At 44.7% G+C, this 21,701-nt stretch overlaps 1 long non-coding RNA gene across 1 annotated transcript in view; it reads right to left on the reverse strand.

The window, feature by feature from the left end:
• Window positions 1-6,292: 6,292 nt before the first annotated feature.
• The window catches only part of LOC115073166, a 44,594-nt gene continuing 29,185 nt past the window's right edge, over window positions 6,293-21,701 (reverse strand). The window contains exon 3 of the long non-coding RNA XR_003851941.1: window positions 6,293-6,580. This is a non-coding gene — a long non-coding RNA (uncharacterized LOC115073166). The remainder of the gene's footprint in view (window positions 6,581-21,701) is intronic.

Genomic DNA, 21,701 nt, shown 5'->3' on the forward strand with positions numbered 1-21,701 from the left:
ATGGGTGTAGCTTGCTTGTTACGGTGGATACTACCCCGAATCAATTAAGCCTGATACTTCACTTGGAATACATATCCAGCACAGCTCACTGCTTCAATGGCAGTGGGAATGAAGAAAAGAGGATTTATACTCAGACAACAACCAACAAGGACTGAACTGCACAGGCTGGGTAAACAAATAAGCGTGGGAGTAGCTTGCTTATTGCGGCAGTTACTACCCCTAACCAATTAAACTAGATACTTCACTTAGATGCAGCTCCAGCACTGCTCTCTACATCAATGGCGGGGGTGGAAGTTAAATAGAACCAAAAACTAATAATAAGGGCCAAGAGTAACAGATAAGTATGAGAAAAAAATAAGTGTGAAAGCTTGCTGGGCAGACTGGATGGGCTGTTTGGTCTTCTTCTGCTGTCATTTCTATGTTTATGTTAAGGATGTGGAAAATATCAAATAAAGTCTAGAGGAGAAGAAATAAAGATTAAAGAATTAGATACTGTTGTCTTTGACAAGAGGTTAGAGAAGCTGGGTTTATGAAGGATGGAAAAGATAAAACAGAGGAGTGACTTGATAACAGTCTTCAAATATATAAAGAAAGGTTACAATTCCAGTTGCCATCCTGCAATCTTTGGGCTGGAATCCTTGTAGGACAGGGGTCGGGAACCTTTTTGGCTGAGAGAGCCAAGAACACCACATATTTTAAAATGTAATTCCGTGAGAGCCATACTAACTACAACCCCCCACCCTCCTGACCCCCCCCCCAAGACCTGCCAAAAGTCCCTGGTGATCCAGCGGGGGTCCAGGGCTCGCAACAAATCTTTAATACAAAAGTAAAAATCTAACAAAAACCCCCACCCTACTGACGCCCCCCAAGACCTCCAAAATTAATTTACTACAATCCCCACCCTCCTGACGCCCCCCAAAACCTCCAAAATTAATTTACTACAATCCCCACCCTCCTGACCCCCCCAAGACCTGCCAAAAGTCCCTGGTGGTCCAGCGGGGGTCCGGGAGCGATCTCCTGGACTTGGGCTGTCGGCTGCCAGTAGTCAAAATGGCGCCGACAGCTCTTTGCCCTCACTATGTCACTGGGGTCGACCAATGGCGGCGGTAGCCCCTGTGACATAGTCAGGACAAAGGGCCGTCGGCGCCATTTTGACTACTGGCAGCCGACAGCCCAAATCCAGGAGATCGCTCCCGGACCCCCACTGGACCACCAGGGACTTTTGGCAGGTCTTGGGGGGGGGGTCAGGAGGGTGGGGGTTGTAGTAAATTAATTTTGGAGGTCTTGGGGGGCATCAGGAGGGTGGGGAGTTTTGTTAGATTTTTACTTTTTCATTAAAGATTTGTCTGCGAGCCAGATGCAGCCATCAAAAGAGCCATATCTGGCTTCCGAGCCATAGGTTCCTGACCCCTGTTGTAGGATGATCCAGTTCTAGACTTGTCCCTAGAGAAATCGGAACTGCAAATCCATACATGCAACGGGCATAGAACCAGAACTGAATCAGCCTGTTAGGATTGACCTTTGTGAGGGGGACTTTCTGTCTACAATACAAAAGGTGATTGTTCTACATCTCCACTAGGAACAGAACAAGTAGTATTAGGCTGAAATGACAGCAGGGGAGATTTAGGTTAGCTATTAGGAAACAATTTCCTAACTGGGAGAGCAGTAACGTGCTGGAGCGAGATGATGGAATCCCCATGACTGAACACAAATTCGTCTGGGCTAGCTAAGGGAAAATGGGTCTTGTCTGGAAGTTGGGGGATGGATTAGATAACCTCCCCCACCCCCTTAAGATCCCTTTCAGATTCTATGATCTAATAATCTTGCTGGTACTCAGATGAGGAACATACCAGATATTCCGGCAAAGCGCAGAGTGAAGGGCTTGAAAATGCTAAAAAGACTACAGCAAACCAGACTCCAGGGACTGAACCTACCAGAGAGTCCAGGCAAGCTAAAAAGTGGTCTGGTGGGATTACCAGTTATGCAGGGACAAATCACTGCTAGAGTGACAGAGGTCCCGCAGCATTTCCCCTGAAGTCTTGGAATATGGAACCGGTGCACCAAAGAGTACTGGACAAACTGCAGGTTAATCAGTGAGGCACTCACTGGAAAGTTATTTCCTGCTCACAAGAAGGATTTTAAGCTGATGTAGTGTGGAGGGATGGAATGTGTTGTTGACCTAACCATTTCAGGTATGCTACTGCCAGGTGCCAAGTACATTATTCACCTTAATTCTAGCAATATACTGTACACAGTGACCACATACACACCCCTAGGGCCCATCATCCCCCCTGAACAAAGACAACAGTGTTAGTAAAATGTGTTAATTTCTAATGGGTTTATTTTTGGTCTGTCAGCATCAGATAAACCTGTGTCTGGAATAGTTGATCTGCAGCCATGATGGAACATGTGTTCTGGCACCGCATCCCAGTCTGGTGGCAGGAGAATGCCCTGGGATCCACACAGGGCTAGAAGACATAGAAGGAGATGCAAATAAAAGGTCAAGGCTACTGTTTTCTATTCCAGGCATAGTAATTGGGACTACCATGGGTCCAGTGATTAGTTCTGGTATGCTGGGGAAAGAGGAGAAAGGCCCCCAAGAAATTTCTAGGAACACAATAGGATACTCTGAGATGGGACTGCACCACTTTGAGGTGTTGAGAGGAGACAAGAGTGTCAGGAGGCCGTATTACTCAGGAGAGCTCAGCTTAGTGGAAATTAACATAGAATGAATGAGGCAGTGGAGACACAGTACTTTTGCTTGGTGCTGCCGTGGGTGCAGGAAAGGCAAGTGGCTGACGGCGAGGGCACAATGCCTCTATTTTCTGCCCTTATGAGTACAATAGTCGGTAATGACAGACAATGGCACAGTACCTCTGTTTGCCACCTCTGTGAGTAGAGGGGTAACCTGCACAGAGCAGCAGTTACAATAGTAGTGGAATGGCTTCATTGCACTTCCAAGAAAGTTGGAGTAACCTGCATGGAGTGACTATGGTTAAAACCCAAATATAAACAAGCATAGGGAAGCTAGAAAATGTGGATAATAGCTTCATTAAATGGGGGGGGGGGAGGGGAGGCTGTGGGGACTATTACAAACCTGGGAAGGAGTCAGGAAACATGGAAGGGTACAGGGTAGAAAGGTGCTTTGCGGACCTTAAACCCGGGTGGACCCTGTCGGAGGCTAGTGCTTTGCTAGAAAGGCCACAGAGTGACGGAGTCAGCTTCAGATCAGTGTTAGCCAGGGACATGGCCCTGACCCACAGGGGACCCGGACTGCTCCTTGAGGGCTCAAAAAGGGGTTGCTAGGAAAGGCCCAGTGTTTGGGCAACTTAATGGCTGAAGGCTGCATGGAGGAGCTGGAAGGCAAGGCATTGTGGCTGCAGAGAATGCCCAGGCTCAAATTCAAATACCAGTGAAGTAGCCTGGTATGACCATACCAGCACTAACATTCAGAACGTAATGAATTGCTGGAACGGGTCCAGTGCCAATTATAAAGAAGCTGATGTTCTGTAAAGAAAACCTTTGCATTTGAATAATGAGAACCGTGTCTGTGTCTGGGAGGGGCCCTAACTTGACAGGAACCTGAATGTTAAAGTCAATCAATCACATTTAGGAGGGCGGTGCTGAGAAGGGAATTGAGAGGTCAGGAAGAAGGCATTGGTGGGAGGAGTAAGGAGAGCTGGTGTTGGTTTACGTATGGGAATCTGAATGCTTCTGTACCCAAAGTGGGAGAAAGTCAGAGGAGGAATCTCAACTGGGAAGACTGGATGAGCCAATTGGTCTTTATTTGCCATAATGTATTATGAAAGGTCCAAAGTGGGGGCACAGTTTGACCCCCCCCCTTGTGGGTACAGTACAGGGGAGACAGTGGGAAACACAGTGCCTGGTTAGTGCCCATTGGGCACAATACAGAAGAATGACAGACAGTGGGAATACAGTACCTGTGACTGGAGCCTTTATGGGTACAGTACAAGGGAGAGAGGTTGGGGTAATCTGCATGGAGTGATCATGTTTAAAATATGAGCAGAAATGAGCACAAGGAGGCCGGATATTTTTGTGTGGATTATTACACAATTTAAAGGGGCCTGGACACTGGATTAAGTATTGGTTTTATAAGGAGCAAAGAGAAACATGACAAGGTCTGAGAAACCTACCAGTGAAGGTGGTGGGCAGCACTGTGGCATTGGGGACATGGTGCTCGTGTTTGCTGTCCCTATGGGTACAGTACAGGGGAGTGGCTTGAGGGGACAATGCTTACAAATGCTGGCCATGTTGGTATACCATCAGCCAGATTGACCTGAATATTTCTCACAGTGAATATGTCCTTGCAGGAAGGAGACAGAGGATTTCTTCTCAACTGTTTCAGAAACAGTGACATTTTGCAAACAATAGAACAAGGCCAGGCTTTGTAGCGTACACTTACTGTAACAAATGAACCGATTATAAAGCCACTCAGAATGCTATTTATAGCTAATGCCAGCCTTTCTGCTTTAATGGGCATTAGCGTAGCTTTTGATAGTTTTTACTTTCTTATATTACGGGTAGGGCTGAGAAAATAAACCCATTAAACAAAGACTTATGACGGCAGATCAGGATTGTGAGCCCCTTTAGTGTCTGCCCCATTTGTTTCCCTTTCCAGTGCCATAGTCCCGTCTGGACCTCTCATTTAGATATGCTTATAAATTGATGTTATGAGTAAATAATTCAGCAAAAAATAATTTCTCGTTTTCCCTTCTTTTTTTTTTTTGCAACTTGTGTCCCTTTTCCAGGCTTTCTTGCATTGTTACTATTTTGTCGTCACCTCCTCTATTGAGAAAAGATATGTCACGTATGTAGTCCCTTACCCCCTTCACTTATGTGGGTGTAAAATGCTATTTTTTTTCTTTTAGTCTTTCTGGAATCCCAAGACTGGAATTTATGACCAGCAAAGCCTCAATCCTCACCTGTATGCTTAGCGTGAACGACACAAGGCTGAACGATCAGTTTCCTGGATGAGATCCAATCGGCAGGCAGGTATTTTGTGAGCCAATCAGAAGTGACTTAACATAGAGGTGAGGCTTGATTGTGTGCGTGGTTCTCTAGCAGAGCAAATTATTGTCTGGGCTGCACTTGGGGAGGATAAATCGGGTTGCCTATTTGAAACATTGAGATTCTGTAAAGGACAGGTTTAAAAAAAAAATGTTGAGAATACACATGTTAGGTAGCGCTATTGCAACTTTCCTGATTTTTTACGAACTGTACAGATTTTTGAGATGCTGCAGTTCAGAAAAAACAGGGATAGTTAAAATGTTTCAGAAATGTCCTGAGTTTAGCCCTCCAGCTGCAGCTTGGATTCTCTGAGCCTCCACTGCGATCATACGGTACCGAGTGCGATTTGGTAGCTACTCTATGAATTTTTTATGCGTTGGATACATTTATTTTTTGTAACATAGAGTTCAGTCCAAATTTAACCAGAGGATTAAAAATTTTATAAAACAGAAGTTTGGCACCTAGGATGGTAAAACCAAACCATTTTTAGAATAAAGAAGTTCCAAAAAAAGATGGATATAGGAGTAACATGTTATGTTCAATGTTTCTGTGTTTTTCTAATGGTGAAGCATGGCAATAAAAGTTGCATGTGCATAAACCCTACCAGCAAAAATATTAAACAGTATCTCCAAAAGTTTGGAAATTTGATGGTTCAAAGTTGGCAACCCTAATCCATAGAAAGGGTGAGAAATTGTCGGGACTTGCTGTTTCTGCAGTGCCCATGTTATTTGCTTTACAACGTGTAAACTTTGCAGATAGCTTGCACTGTTTGTAAAATATGCATATTATAAATCAAATAGCATGAGCTAAAACAATTTTGTGTGTGCTGAACTTCAGTGACAGGAAAAAGTGTGGAAACTATAAAGAACAAAATAACAAAACATAGATAGACATGGTTTAATGAGACACAGCTAGTATGGATTTACAAAAGGGAAGTCTTGCCTCACCAATCTGCTACAGTTTTTTGAAGGGGTTAATAAACATGTGAATAAAGGTGAACCAGAGAATGTAGTGTATTTGGAGTTTCAGAAGACATTTGACAAAGTCCCCCATGAGAAACTCCTAAGAAAATTAAAAAGTCATGGGATAGGAGGTGACGTAGATTGCAGATTGGTTAAAAGACAGGAAACAGAGAGTAGGATTAAATAGTTCATTTCATTTCATTTATTAAAATTTATTAATCGCTAAACACAACACAAGCGATTTACAATGGAACATCCATAAAATTATATCAAAAACAAAACAACAATAATATCACATACAACAACATCAGACTCAAATATATCATAGAACTGCCAGCATTAGAGATTCAACCCTTACATCATGAGCATTGAAAGAGGAAGCTTTTTAGGGAAAGCCTGAATTTCTTAAGGTTTTCCTGAATTCGTACCTCGAAAGGTAAAGTGTTCCAGGTCGAGGGAGCTGCTTCAGAGAAAGCAGTTTCTTGTGTAAACGCGAGATGGGCATGACGGACAGAAGGGAATTCCAGTAGACCACGTTGTGATGATCTTAATTGCCGAGTAGGTTGGTAGATTCTGAGAAGAGCATTCTTCTAGGGGGGAGATTCTGGATTCAGTAATTTATACACAGTCATCGCAATTTTGTAACAAATACATTCCGAGATTGATAACCATTTTAAGTGAAGCAGAACAGGTGAAATATGTTCAAATCGTTTGGTGTTATACACTAATCTAAACTAATAGTTTTCTCAGTGGGAAAAAAGGTAAACAGTGAAAGTGATCTCTACTGGGACGGTGCTTTTTAATATATTTATAAATGATCTGGAAAAGGGAACGAATGAGGTGATCAGATTTGGAAATGACACAAAATTATTCAGAGTTAAATCACAAGCAGATTATGATAAATTGCAAGAGGACCTTGTTAGACTGGAAGATGGGCATCCAAGTGGCAGACAAAATTTAATGTGATGCAAGGTGATGCACATAGGGAAAAGTAACCCACTCTGTAGTTACATAATGAAAGATCTAGATGCCTTAGTGGACAATACATTGAAATCCCCAGCTCAGTGTGCGGCTGCAGTAAAAAATGCACAATTAGGCTCTGGAATTCATTGCTGGTGAATGTGATTAAGATAGCGTAGCTGGATTTAAAAAAGGTTTGGACAAGTTCTTAGAGAAGTCCATAAACTGCTATTAATCAAGCGACTTAGGGGTAGATTTTAAAAGGTGCACGCGGGAGTAGATTTGTTCGTGCAACCTGGCGCGAACAAATCTACTCCTGATTTTATAACATGCACGCGCTGCAAAATCGGCAGCCTGCGCGCGCCGAGCCGCGCAGCCATCCTCCGTTCCCTCACCTTCCCCTCCCTTCCCCTATCTAACCCACCCCCCCAGCCCTAACTAATTCCCCCCCCTACCTTTATTTTACAAGTTACGCCTGAGGCAGGCGTAACTTGCGGGCGCCGGCGCGCCATGTTCCGGTCCGGGGGCTGGTCTGGAGGCCGCGGCCACGCCCCCAGAACGCCCCTGGGCCGGAACCACGCATGCGGCCCCGCCCCGGAACGACCCCGATGACGCCCTGGCCGCGACACGCCCCCGACACACCCCTGACATGTCCCCCAGGAAAGCCCTGGGACTTACGCGCATCCTGGGGCTTGCGTGCGCCGCCGAGCCTATGCAAGATAGGCTTGGCACGCGCAGGGGGTGGAAGGGGCAGCTTTTCGGGGGTTACGCGCGTATCTTACGCGCATAACCCTTTGAAAATCTACCCTTTAGGGAATAGCCACTGCTATTACCGGCATTAGAAGCATAGGATCTATTTAATGTTTGGGTTCTTGCCAGTTACTTGTAACCTGGATTGGCCACTGCTGGAAACAGGATACTGGGCTTGATGGACCCTCGGTCTGACCCAGTATGGCAATTTCTTGTGTTCTTATATTCTAAACTGTTTAGTATGCTATTTGCCAAGTTGCATGGCTTCACATCTATGTGGGCACAAGGAGTCAGACGTAACGGCTTATGAAAGCCATAGAGATTCTAAGCAGCAGCCTCACATTTATGATAGGGGAAAAGGAGATAATGTTTAGGTTGGGCTTGGGGACAGGTGGTTGAGTGCTGAGGATGGCCTGGGGTGTGGATGGAGTAAGAGTGCTGTGGGTGGCCGGGAGAGGAAGTGAGGATGAGTTTGCTGGGGTCAGGCTGTGGGGAATGTGGAAGAGAGAGTGCTGGGATTAGGCTGGAGAGAGAGAAGGTAGTAAATATTGTGTTGAACTGGGGAGATGGAGAGGGTGTGGTTAGCCCCTAAAATTGGTAATATGTTCTAGTCTAGTTAGCAAAAACTGAAAACTGGCACTAAAGCTGTAAGCTGAACCCTTTATACCACTGGAGCAAAGAGTTGTTATTGTTATTATCATCATTTGTTTGAATTTTGACATTTTATTTATTTATTTATTTATTTATTTATTTATTTTAAGTTTTTCTATACCGGCATTCACAATAAATATTGCATCATGTCGGTTTACAATTAACAAGTGGATAAGGAACAAGAGGCAACAAATAACATTGATCTTAGTAATAATAGAATAATGATAATAATAGTAGTAATAAAACATTAAACAAGAGGAGGCTAAGGAATGCAGTTACAATAAAACAGGGGAGTAATATAACTTGGATCGTAGAAAAGAAGCAGGGGTTTAATTGGAGAAAATCAATGCCAGTCATTGTGCTTAAAGCAATGATGAATAGCCCTTATGAGGTAGGGATATTAATTACCATTGTAAGGGCAAAGTCTGATTTATTGTAAGATAATGGATTAGGGTTTATTAGGATTTATTGTAAGATAATGGGGGTAAAAGTGAATGTTTAATGGTCGTGAATTCCGGGCAGTTGGGGAAAAGCAGGAAAACACAAAAGAACGAATGCCTAACATAGGAATATAGTAAATGATGGCAGATAAAGACCATATGGTCTTTATCTGCCGGGGTGATATGTATACTATACAGGAACCCCGGTATATAAATTCTTTAAATAAAATTAAATAAATATAGCCCATCCAACCTGCCCAGTAGTGATTTGTCCACTTTGGATAGATGCACATACAAATTACTACATGGAACCTGTCGCTCCCTCTCTCCATGTGTCATTTAGAGTTGTAATTGCTGCTCCCGGCAAGTTACCCCATGCCTTCTAGGAAGTAAATACAAGTTTAGGTTGTTTCCAATTTGATATACTGATGTGGTTTTGATATATTAACTGTTTTATATTTATTTGACTGATGTATTAGTTTCTTAATGTATATTATAATTGTACTATTTTTCCTTTGTAAACAGCTTTGGGTTTTACTTTGGTACAAATAAGCTGGTTTAGAAATGTAAATTAACATAACATATTGTCAGCTCAGTGTGCTGCAGCAGTCAAAAAAAAGCAAACAGGATGTTAGGAATTATTAAGAAGGGAATGGTTAACAAAATGGAAAATGTCATAATGCCTCTGTATTGCTCCATGGTGAGACCGCACCTTGAATACTGTGTACAATTCTGGTCGCCACATCTCAAAAAAGATATAGTTGCAATGGAGAAGGTACAGAGAAGGGCAACCAAAATGATAAAGGGAATGGAACAGCTCCCCTATGAGGAAAGACTAAAGAGGTTAGGACTGTTCAGCTTGGAGAAGAGAGGGCTGAGGGGGGATATGATAGAGGACTTTAAAATAATGAGGTCTTGAACGAGTAGATGTGAATCGGTTATTTACACTTTCGAATAATAGAAGGACTAGGGGGCACTCTATGAAGTTAGCATGGGGCACATTTAAGACTAATCGGAGAACATTCTTTTTCACTCAACGCACAATAAAGCTCTGGAATTTGTTGCCAGAGGATGTGGTTAGGGCAGTTAGTGTAGCTGGGTTTAAAAAAGGTTTGGATAAGTTCTTGGAGGAGAAGTCCATTAATTGCTATTATTCAAGTTGACTTAGGGAATGGCCTCTGCTATTACTGACATCAGTAGCATGGGATTTACTTAGTGTTTGGGTACTTGCCAGGTACTTGTGGCATGGTTTGGCCTCTGTTGGAAACAGGATGCTGAGCTTGATGGACCTTTGGTCTGACCCAGCATGGCAATTTCTTATTTTCTTATGTTCTTATCACTGCTGTTTTATGCCGTGATACTAGGATAACTGCTGCTCTGTGCAAGTTACCTCAGTGTAGCCCAGTTTGTCCTGTTTTAAGGCTGGAGTTTGCAGAAGACCATTTTTAGTTGATCGCAATAACCAGGCTGAAACATATCTCATTAGTAGATCACTATGATATAGTGAGGATAAACAAGGCAACTCCTAACTGGGAGTGCCAAATCATTGGCTGTCAATCTGGTATCTGAGAATATGGAGAGAGTTGCTCAGACCATTTCTTGGCCAAGATCATTCTCATAGCCAATCATTAATTGCAATCTGCAGGAGACCAGGATAAATAATTGAAGGTAATCCAAAATTCTTTATCTTGAATGCTTGTACTTTGAACGTAGCTGTTATCTACTGTGCCTACCTCATGTACTTGAATGTAGACCTAAACAGGCTGAAATATGCTTTTGAGGTTTAATAATTGGAAAAGCATAAAATAAATAAATGATTATTAAGATAAATAATATTTCAATGCAGTAATTTCCATGCAGTATTCAGCACCTGCGTCAGGCTTTTCATGTCATCCATGTACGAGAATGGTAGCATCTGCCTCAAGGATCTGAGTGAGCTTTATATTCCTTATTATATCAGAGAGATGGTTTTTGATGGTCAGTTTTTTATCATTCAAGACTCATCCGAGTTCTTTAGTTGAAGGTCCACAACATCAATTTTCAATGCAGTTTCAACATTTGATGGCAGATCTTTACCTACCATAAGTACCTCAGTTTTTAATTAGTTTAAATGTTTGTTAGCATTCGTTCATAAGCCAAGGTCTTCCAATCCCTGATTGATCTGTTTGATTTTTTTTTCTCTATCTGATACACATCAGAAATGGTCCCTGCTATGGGAAACTTACAGTCTAGGCGAAACACACAGGCAAGACAAATAGACTTCAGGAAATGTTTTATTACAGCAAACATGGTTATGCTGAAGAACCTCTGGGGTTTATGATTTAAAAGGCAACTTCAAAAAGGTAGGCTTTTTTTGGGTAGGATTTCAGTATGGCCAGAGAGGCGGACATGATACCCATCTCTATCGATGCTACTCTCAGCATCCATCCTAAGAATGCTTGAATTCTGTCACAGTTAATCAAGAAGAAATCTACTTTTTGTACATTTCTAATCAATAACCCGGTTTGGATATTTGTGCATTTATATAGTTCTGATTTCATTTCCATAGTACTTGCTTGCCCAATGCCATACACTGTAGAGATGGGAGGATTTCCCATGGCCCTTTGTCACAATTTCATGTCACAATAAAGAAGACCATGAACTGGGTCTGGATTTATTTGATCTCAGAAAATCACCTAGATGATATTCTGGCCAAGCCAACATCATGATCAGAATAAAACTCGTCCCTAAGACTGTGAATAATGGGCTGGATACAGGATCACAAACAGTTGGTCCATCTGCAGCACACCTGAATCAAGAGAATTTATAGAAAAGGCAAAGATCAGTTTTGCTGAGTCTACCTTGGTTCCTTTGACCTTTAATAGAGAGAAATTCATTAAGATAAATGGGTGGATTTTCAAAGGCCACCTACCTACAGGGTTGTTGGAGTTTAGCCACAATACCAAGATTAACATCCCTGTTCTTACAAACAGTGCTTTGGTGTCTTTAAGGTCCACAGAGTAGACATGACCTATGTTTAGTGTTTCACTTGAAAGACACCGCCCTTAGCAGTATAGTGCCCCCTAATACCATGCTAGGGCATTGGATCGGTGCTAGCTCAGAGGAAAGTGTGTCCCCTGTTGAACCCCCAATACCACTTCCAGGAGTGCTCAGTGCTCTTTGGCAATACACCTTCCAAGTCCTGGCAATTTCCGACATTTCACAGGATCACGTGCAGGCATTATTTATCCTTCCCTCTGACCTTCAGGGATACAGTGCACATGGAGCAGCGCCTTTCTGGGAGAAGGAACAAATCCTTTCTTACGTGCAGAGGCTCGATCTTCCCTTTCTTTCTGCACCCTCTCGTAATGGGGGAGAAGGGAAAAGCTTTTCTTTAAACCCCCTTTTTTAAAATTGGATTTACTTTGCGTTTAGTTCCTGAGTCAAAGCCACTGCAGGTCAGAAGTAGGCATGGCAGGTCAGTGGTGAGAGAAGCACTCCCAGGCAGCACTGGATAAAAAGCTTGTAGTATGTTGTTCAACCCAGCCTTCTGCACTTGCTGAAATGACAGGCATTTTATCGACATTTTCAGAGTGTGTATTTTTATAAGTGACTGGGGCAGGTTGGGAGGCTGTGAAGACTCACTTAGCAGTCACCTTGTTCAGCTAGTAATAGAGAACGTTAGGGATGACTAAGTCACTTCAGATTTAATGGGTCATCTCTGAATGAGTGTTGGGGGGAGTAGGGATTTGAGGGGAAACGAGAAAAAGGTATGAAAAGATGAGAATGGAGTCTATTCTTTCTTTTGCTTTCAGATCTTAAACTGTGGCTCTTCCCCCATCATAACTTTGCCGATTTTAACTATGTTTATTATTCTAATACATTTTCTGAAGCCTCTCATTTGCCTTGTCTCAGTGCCTTGACAAAATTGCAAATTCCACAGAATAGAAACTGTCCCATATGTGTATCTATACAATGCTATGTACATCTAGTAGGGTTATAGAAACAAGTCGTACTGGTAGCCGGACACAGAAAACAATCAGGAGAGGGTTACGTTACTTAGATGGATCAGGAATAAGGAAGGGACTTTGTAGATTGCAAGGAGAAAAAAAGAAACAGCTGCTATAAAGCAATGCCCTGCCAGTGTTTGATTGAGGTGCCCTTGCCAGTTCTGCTTCACTCGGTGATTCACTCAGATTTAAAATAATAATTGAACCGGGGACTCCTGACGGATCCCAGAAGTTCCCTCCAGCACGTCCTTGCTGCTATACAATGAATGTCAAGGAGTCGGCAGGGACAAGAGATGTAAGAATAGAAGGAAAAAGAGGGTGAGGTTTCAGGTTTGGGAAAATCAGAGACATCATGGAGGCAATTAAGGTTAAAAGAACACGTAGAATGATGAACGATCGCCAGAAACAAATACAGGAGTCCAGTCTGTGGAAACAAGGGGCGTCTTCCAAGAGTATGGGATAATACATGTCATCATCAAAGGAAGCGGTGTTTTATTTAAAGAATGGCAAAACTATGGGACATTTTGCCAATAAAAGTAGCTATAACCCTAAACCAATTCTAAAGCAAACTGGGCAAGGTTTTGAAAGAAAACGATACCTACAGAACTTGAATGTAATCCACTTTGAAGTGCCTGCAAAGCGGAAAATAAATAAATAAAAATAGATGGACAGTGGTGGATTTGATGCTATAGCTACCTGCTAGGGCAAAGTATGACTCCATAGTTCTCAGCCGGTTGCCATATTTCGAGTCAGGAAGGAAATATTTTCGCTAAGAACATAAGATGTGTCTTGCTGAGTCAGTGCAAAGGTCCATCAAGGCTAGCATCCTGTCTCCAACAGTGGCCAATCTAATGCCAGGCCATAAGTACCCAGCGCATCCCAAAGCGTAGATCCATTCTTTGTTGCTCACTCCCAGGTATTAAAAGCGGTGGCTTTCTCCACCTGGCTAATAATGGTTTGTGGACTTTTCCTCCAGGAACTTGTCCAAATCCCTTTTAAACCCCACCACACAAGATGCCTTGACCACATCTGGCAACATATTCCACAGCTTAATTGTGCACATGAAAGAATACTTTCTCCAGTTTTGTTTTAAATCTGCTACCTGCTAGTTTATTGGAGTGTCTGCTACTCTTACTGCTTTTTGAAAGGGTAATCATCTGTTCCCTATTTACTGTTCCACCCCACTCATGATTTTATAAACTTCTGTCGTATCCTTCCCGACGATGAAGAACCGTAACTTGCCTTTCTTCATACAAGGAGCCATTCAATCCCCTTTATCCGTTTTGTTGCCCTTCTCTTTTTCTTTTCTAGTTCTTCTCTATTTTTTTATTTTTTTTTGAGATGGGACAACCAGAACTGCACTTAATCAGGTGCAATCATACCATGGATCTGTCCACTGTTGCCGATTTGGCTACAGACAGAAATCCTTTGTTCTTTTCCTCACTGTTGGATTTGGGAAACAAAAAATGTTTATTCATTTGCTTTTGAAGCACATAATTAATTTGCATTTTGAAGCACAACATATTGAAAATTAATAAAAATGTGGACTTGAGGCAAATAATTAAAACTGTCTAAAGGCAATGGTGGCTGTACCAGACCTTTCATAAATTTATATTACATACAATAAAGATTATGTTTGTGGGAGATAAAAGCGGAGATAGGGCTGTTGTTTATTTTTAGAATATGAATGCATAGAAGTTATCCCCTCTGTCTGTGTTTTATTCTTTTGAATAAATAAAAGGCCCTAATTAATATATAATATACACTTGAAAGCAGTGTTGATGACTTTAGATGAATAACCTTTCTACATACGTTTCTCTGACATTTCTTTTGCAGTTGCTTTGCAATCATTTTGATGAGTAAAGCCTTCTCAACCTTAAAGATTTGCCAAAGGGGATATTGCCCCTCAAGGCTTTAGGATGGTCACTGTCATAGTGGAGTGAGTTACTTTTATTTGTGGGCTGCTTGTATCATGAAGTGACAAATCTCTTTCCCGCTTTTGTAATCAAAATATCCAGAAAGGCGATGCTTGGTGTATCTAAATGGGCCTTGGGTATTCAAGCACTCAAAAGCATTTAGAAATGTATCTTCCACCGATGATAAATTCATGGTATGGCGTGACAGTATAGTGTCTCCAAAGTCATGAGGATGAGCAAAAACAAAAAGAATAAACCCAAAGATTTTCAAATTCAGCCACTTATATCATGTCCAGGGGCCATAATGGTCTCATAGCTGTTTCTTTTCTTTGTTGGAGAAATTTTCCAATGCAGAGTAAGACGTGGCTTACAGGCATCCGAGAGTGAAAAAGCTACAGAAGCTGATCTCTAAAGAGTTACCTCTAGTTGGAGACATAAAGAAGCAGGAGTGTTTGCAAGAGCTTCCCAGAAACCAGTCGAAACAGTGAAGGTCGAGAGAGCTTGATCAGTGTAATTCAGGTTCTCGGTTTGGCTTTGGATTGCATGTGATTTCTCACCTTTACAAATATGAGTTGAAGGGTAGTTACAAATTCAAGTACAGTTGGTAGGTCATACAGCCTAAGGGAGTCATTTACTAATCCTGTGAGATTTTTCCACATAGTAGAAAAATACAGCGGAGGCTTCCAGTACTGCGGTACTGAGTATTGGGTACCACAGCTTTGGAAACTGCAATATTTCCACCTGCAGAAAAATTCAGAGGGAAAAAGTTACCACAGGAAAAATCAATAAAATTTGCGTAGGTGCCGCCATTTTTCTAAAGGGCCACAATGGTCCTATGACCTCCTCCTCATTGTGTAAAAGATCCACCTGGGTGTCTTGAGAGAGCCCTGCTGCCTCTACAGGCCCTGTAAGTGATAAAAGTCAGAAAATTATGGGCCAGATATTCAAACCTACACCCGATTTTATAACATGCGTGTGCAGCCGGCGTAACTTATGCGCACCAGCCAGCTGCCGGCACGCAAACGTCCAGCACGGCCGCTGTGCCGGAGGCCTCGGTCCCGCCCCCAGACTGCCCCCGGATTGGCACCAGGCCCACGACCTCACCCCCTTTCCGCCCCTTTTTCAAAGCCCCAAGACATACGCGCGTCCCGGGGCTTGCGTGCGCCGCTGAGCTTATGCAAAATAGGCTCGGTGCGCGCAGGGGCAGGTTTTCGGGGTTACGTGCGAAAGTTACACGCATAATCCTTTGAAAATCTACCCCTAAATGTAGAAGTCGCACGGCAACTTTCAAGATACCTGGGTGGGGTCTTTTACATGTTTGTAGGCGTCTTTAGGAATGTTGTGGCTCTTTAAGATGCATACTGGGAGCATCGGGATGCACGTTAGTGTCCAGATGCTCTCGGGAAAATTTAGCTATAACTCCTGGGTTGCAGTTAACTTTCAGAAAAATAACACAGCTTGCACTTTTTGAAGGCTGCCACATTATTGTATTTACATAAAATCGCCTAATAATGAGCTGCTTTGCATGCATTTGCAAAGCTTATCCATGCAAAGTAGTTCATTAACATACCCATGTTATTTTGGGTGAAATATTGCATGATATTGCCACGATAGGTGTTTCTCACACAATAAAGCATTTTCGTGCAATAAATGCTTAACACGGCTTAGTAAATATACTTATATGGCTGAATTTTAAAAGCTCTATTCGTGCCAAAGCCAGAAGATATGTGCCTGACTCGGCCTGGCGTGCGCCGCATGGATTTTAAAACCAGCGCGGATACACGCAATCAAGTTTTTCTCACCAAAAGGGGAGTAGTCTGGGTAGAGCATGAGCATGGGCGGGCCGGGTCTGTAGCATGAATCCAGCTGGGGTCCCCTGCTGCAAAAATGTACTTCTGCTATGGACGGCATGTAAATCATATAACAAAAAAAAATACGCTAATCAGCGGGGTTTTAAGGGTTGGAGGTAAAAGGGTGAAAGGGAGGCAAGTTAGCTAGGGGGTTTAGGAAGTCCTCTCCTTTACTGGGATGAACTGGGAGCAAACTTTGAAAAAGGCCTATTCCGTCACCACGCGTACCTACTAAAATTCCCCCACTTACACGCTCGAGACGGTATTTGTGCACACATGCATGCATCAATATAAAAACGTGTGCACGTGTACGCACGGATAGCCAATTTTATAACATGTCCGCATATATGCACATATGTTATAAAATTGGCGCGCTTACGTGCGTGCGCCGGCAAATGGGATGCTTCACATCTGAATCCAGAAACTTCATGATCCAGTGTTGGTAGTTGTATGGGATCAAGGAACTGGCCCCAGAATGGTTATATGGATAGTCAAGTAACCCTCCTATTGTGTTGGCATTCTTGGGTTGGAAACAGGTGACAAATGCTCAATGCAAGCAGAAGACTCCTTCCCTGTACATTGAGTTTGCACATCCCTCCAGCTGTTGGGCTATAGTATCACAACCTGCAAAAATCTGGTACTAGAAATGTGCATTACACCTTTGTAAGCCACCTTTATCCCTCTAGGTACAGTGCTAGCTTTAAGATGAATTTTAAAAGCCATACGCATGCCAAATCCGAGAGATGAGCGTGCATCTAGCACATGCACTGATCCATCTGATTTTATAAACCGTCCACATGCACGCACAAGTACCAATGCGCAAATATCTTGTATCGGGGAAAAAAAGGGGTGGAATGTGAGTGAGGCATGGAAATTCCGTGGTGAGGCCAAGAGATATGCGTGCATGCAGCTACGCATCCAGGCCCATTTCAGCGCAATTTTACTTCTGCTATAGCTTGAGGTGCAAGTCAGAATAAAACAGTTTCTAGCCTCATCTGAAGTGCTTGAAGGGTCTGGGTAACTGGAGGGGAGTGCAGGCTAAAGAACCAGAGTGGGCTTGAGGACCTAGCTGTAGACTGGGCAAACTGGTGGATGAACTGGTTAAACTGGTCAGGGCCTGGATATGCGCCTGCTATAAAATTCCTTCGCTTGCGCGTCTCAGATCAATTTCCCTGCTGCGCTCGCATGCACACATACACAAGCCGGATTTATTTTATAGCATGCACAAGTACTCATGATTGAGAGCATCCTTCGCACCCGTCTTATTGAAAGCCCTTAGTTAGGTGGAGGGAAGGATGAAGGAGCAGAAGTCTCAGTGGGGGAAATAATAATTATAAATCAGTTTTGGGGTGGGGGGGCCTCCTTGAACTTGCTTAGTCTGCTTATTCCTAGCACAGGATCTGCTTTACCCCCTTCTCCCCCCCCCGAAAAATGAACCAGACACACATAGACACGTCGGCATTAATTCTTGACTTGATAAACAGTATTCTCTTTCTACTGTGTGCACTGAGTTCTGGCAGGTGGTCCGGAAACTGCAGAAATGCTGGGGCAAGTAAAACGTGTCTGTCACTGGATCTGATGTGAGCAGACAATAATTGCCTTACCCACATCCATTTGCATTTGCTGATTTATCCTTCTGCTGATAACCATCCTGCCCAGGTATTATATTCTAGGTTTGATGGTTTGATTTAGCCTCCTGTCTTCTGTCTCTGTCTTCTCACTGTTATATGCTGGAGATAAATTTCCCCCATAATTTGGCAAGGGGGGGGAGGGGGACAGAAGAATGAAAACCACATCTGTAAAGGGTCTTAAAAGGTACAGGGTGTCCAGGGGCAGAGACAGTGCAGAGACCACAGAACAAGGTTGGGTACTTCCAGACTTGTAAGAACACATCTCTCCTTAATCCAGATCATCAGTAGACTGAATTCCTCTCTACATCTCCATATCTTATTTTCTTCTCCTTGCTTTTTTTTTTTTTTTGTCTATCTGTTCCTTCTTTCTTTCATCTTGTTACGGTCCCGGTCGCCGCCGGGACCGTACCTCCTCAGCGGGGTCCGGGGTCCTGCCGCGAGCCGCGGGATCCGGGGCCGGCCTGGCCGCATGGCGACGGCCTCGTGGGAGACACCGACAACGCCGCCGAGCCCTGCGGATGACTCCTCCCTCGAAGGGGAACGCGCGCGCGCGAGGGTCGGGCTTTTGACGGTCCAGCACCCGGATGTGCTGAACCGCCCCCTGGCTGACGTCAGCACCGGCGGGGAATTTAAGTCGGCACCAGCCCTTCCTGCTTTGCCTTGCAACGCGGTCACTCATTGAGGATTAGTTGCTGTTCCAGGTGCCCCTGTTCCTGCTTGCCAGTTTCAGCGTTCCTGTATCTGATTCCTGCTGCCTGCCTCGACCACGGATTGTCTTCTCGCTTCTGATTCCTGCTGCCTGCCTCGACCACGGATTGTCTTCTCGCTTCTGATCCCTGCTGTCTGCCTCGACCACGGATTGTCTTCTCGCTTCTGACTCCAGCTGCCTGCCTTGTCCACGGTTCGTCTTCACCCTTTCTTCTGCCTCTAGTTCTGTTCCAGTTCCGGTCCGGGATTTCTTCCACGCCAGCCTCTCTCCTAAGTCCCAGCGGTCCAGGTCCCTACGGGCTCCTCCTGAGGGTACCTCGGACTTCCAGGGCGAAGTCACCTAAGTCCTAGCGACCCGGGCGTTTACAGCTCCTCTGGGGGCGTCACGGGTTTCCAGGTGAAGATTGGTCTTCGGCTGTGCGTATCTGCCTCCCGACCGCTTCCCAACGACGGTCGGCCTAAGGATCCACTTCCTGATCCTAACAGTTTGCAAGGCCATGGATCCGGCAGACCTCGCCGGCCTACAGGCCATCCCGGGCCTGGCCCAGCGTCTGGTTCAACAACAACAGGTGTTAGACTCCTTGGCGGCCACCGTGGAATGGTTGGCTGCGCGCATGGATGCCGAACCTCACGCACCAGTTCCTGTACCTGCACCCGCACCGGTACCAGTGGTGACACTCCATTCGCCTATGCAGCTTCCGGCTCCATCCCGTTACTCTGGGGATTCCAAGGCTTGCCGCGGTTTTTTAAACCAATGCTTTGTGCGATTTGCTCTCCTGCCCAATCAGTTCCCATCGGATGGCGTCAAGGTGGCTTATATCTTTTCGCTGCTAGATGGGCGGGCACTGAATTGGGCATCTCCTATGTGGGAGAAGAATGATCCGGCGTTGAGTGATTTGAACCGATTCGTGAAGGATTTCAAGTCAGCCTTTGATGAACCTGCACGTCAGACTTCTGCGACCTCAGAGCTGCTCCAGCTCCGGCAGGGAACACGGACCCTTGCAGATTACGCTTTGGAGTTTCGCACGCTCGCCCTGGAAGTAGGCTGGCAAGACGATGCTCTACGAGGCGTGTTCCTGGAGGGTTTAGCAGCCAGGATTAAGGAAGAGTTGGCAGCCCGCGACCTCCCGGAGGACCTTGACTCCCTCATCGATTTGGCAGGGCGCATTGATCGGCGCCTTCAACAAAGAGCTAAGGAGGGGCGTCCTCCTCGACGATTGGTCTCCTTGTCTTCTGAGCCAACCAGGCCAGCGAATTCGGGGTCTCGTGATACCTACGCTCCGGCTGAGACCTCCACTGAGGAACCCATGCAGCTGGGGAGATCATCCTTGTCACCCGAAGAGAGGCAGCGCCGTCGCGATCTGAGGCTGTGCCTGTACTGTGGCGGTAAGGGTCACTTCCTCGCACAGTGCAAAGAACGGGCGGAAAACTCTCGCGCCTAGGTATAAGAGAGGAGTGTTCCCTAGGCTGTCTCATTGCAGCTCCTCAATGTACTGTACCGGTAACTTTGAAATATCCCGGTGGTTCTTTCCAGACGCAAGCCCTCGTCGACTCTGGGGCTGGAGGGAACTTTATTACGAAGGACTTGGTGCAACAGCTACAGCTCGCCACGCAACTTCGGGAACCCCCCTTAAGGGTTACTTCAATCCAGGGTACACCCCTGTCCGGCAGCATTACCACCATTACCGCACCACTTACCCTCCAGACTGGCTTGTTTCACACCGAGACAATTTCATTTTTGATTCTGGAAAAATCGGTACATCCTGTGGTCCTTGGATTACCCTGGCTCCAGCAACACTCCCCTGAAATCCGCTGGAAGGACTTTCAAATTACCCGGTGGAGTTCCAAATGTTTCCGCTCCTGCATCCAACCTAAGAACGGGCAACAGATTCCGCTGGCTCATACCGGTCCATTATTACCGACTCCGTATGCAGACTTCGCAGATGTTTTTTCCAAAGAGAAGGCGGAACTGTTACCACAGCATCGCCCCTTTGATTGTGCGATAGAACTGCTTCCAGGCTCCACTCCTCCTCGGGGAAGAGTATATCCCTTGTCTCAGCCCGAGACCCGGGCTATGTCGGACTATATCACTGAGAACCTCGCTAAGGGGTTCATCCGGCCTTCGAAGTCTCCCGCAGGGGCGGGTTTCTTTTTTGTTGCAAAAAAGGATGGTTCCTTGAGGCCGTGTATAGATTACCATGGGCTCAATGCCATCACTAGGAAGAATCGCTACCCGCTTCCTTTAATTCCTGAATTATTAGACAGACTCCAAGGAGCCCGAGTTTTCACTAAACTAGACCTCCGTGGGGCTTACAATTTGGTTCGTATCCGTCCCGGGGATGAATGGAAGACTGCTTTCAACACCCGGGATGGGAATTATGAATATTTAGTGATGCCATTCGGGCTGTGCAATGCCCCCGCTGTATTTCAACACTTAATGAACGAGATTCTTCGGGAATTACTGCACACATGCGTAATTGTGTATTTGGATGACGTCCTCATTCACTCTCCAGACCTGACCTCCCACCGACAACACGTTCGACAAGTGCTCCAGATCTTGCGGGATCATCATTTATATGCAAAATTTGAGAAATGTCTCTTTGAACAAGAGTCTTTGCCCTTTTTAGGGTATATTTTCTCAGCAACCGGATTTCGTATGGATCCCAGCAAAGTGTCCGCCATCAGGAAATGGCCCCGTCCGGTGGGATTGAAGGCTCTGCAATGCTTCCTAGGGTTTGCAAACTTCTATAGACACTTTATTCCTCACTATTCCCGATTGGTGGCACCACTAACCGCCCTGACCAGGAAGGGCGCAG

Source organism: Rhinatrema bivittatum, chromosome 11 (assembly GCF_901001135.1).
Source record: "Rhinatrema bivittatum chromosome 11, aRhiBiv1.1, whole genome shotgun sequence".
Taxonomy (NCBI): domain Eukaryota; kingdom Metazoa; phylum Chordata; class Amphibia; order Gymnophiona; family Rhinatrematidae; genus Rhinatrema; species Rhinatrema bivittatum.